The sequence below is a fragment of the Sinocyclocheilus grahami genome, unplaced genomic scaffold (genome assembly GCF_001515645.1).
Source record: "Sinocyclocheilus grahami isolate Dianchi unplaced genomic scaffold, SAMN03320097.WGS_v1.1 scaffold21622.1, whole genome shotgun sequence".
NCBI classification, from domain to species: domain Eukaryota; kingdom Metazoa; phylum Chordata; class Actinopteri; order Cypriniformes; family Cyprinidae; genus Sinocyclocheilus; species Sinocyclocheilus grahami.
The window spans coordinates 2,274-3,055 of NW_015518476.1; positions in this window are offsets into that span (position 1 = coordinate 2,274).

Sequence of the window (782 nt, forward strand, 5' to 3'; positions counted from 1 at the left end):
TGTGACACTGAAGACTGGAGTAATGATGCTGAAAATTCAGCATTAACATCACAGGAATACATTATATTTTCTAATATATTCAAATAAAAAAAACAGTTCTTTGAAATTGTAATAATATTTTACAATATTACTGTTTTTGCTGTATTTTTAATCAAATAAATGTAGCCTTAGTGAACATATTTATCAAGTTCCCTTTTCTTCTCTCTACACTGAAGATTGGCATTACCTCTCTGAAGCTTTCTTGCTTTATCGTTCTCCTGCTCTCTCAGCATGTGAAGAGTACCACTTCCTGCATGAAGATCAATGTCTGGGTGACTGTCCCAAGAGGTACTTTACAAACGTCGAGCAGAATGAGTGTACGCCGTGTCACAGTGATTGTGCAGAATGTGACGGACCTGATGAAGACGACTGTACTTCCTGTGGCGATTATGGATATGTACATCACAACAGAAAGTGTCTGTATCACTGTCCACCAGAAACGTATCTGGACGGAGCAGAGTGTCGAGGTACGGTACATATTCTCCTTCGTTTTGACAGGATAATTGACAAGACAGTGTTGGACAAGGTGATGATGCATGCGATTTCCAACACTGTCCTACACTTTTTTAGATATTTTTGTATAAATTGTATTTGCATTTATTTGATCAGAAAACAGTAATATTGTGAAATATTATTACAATTTAAAATGACTGCTTGCTGTTTGAATATATTCGAATATGTAATTTATTTCTGTGATGCAAAGCTGAATTTTCAACATCACTACTCCAGGCTTCAGTGTCACA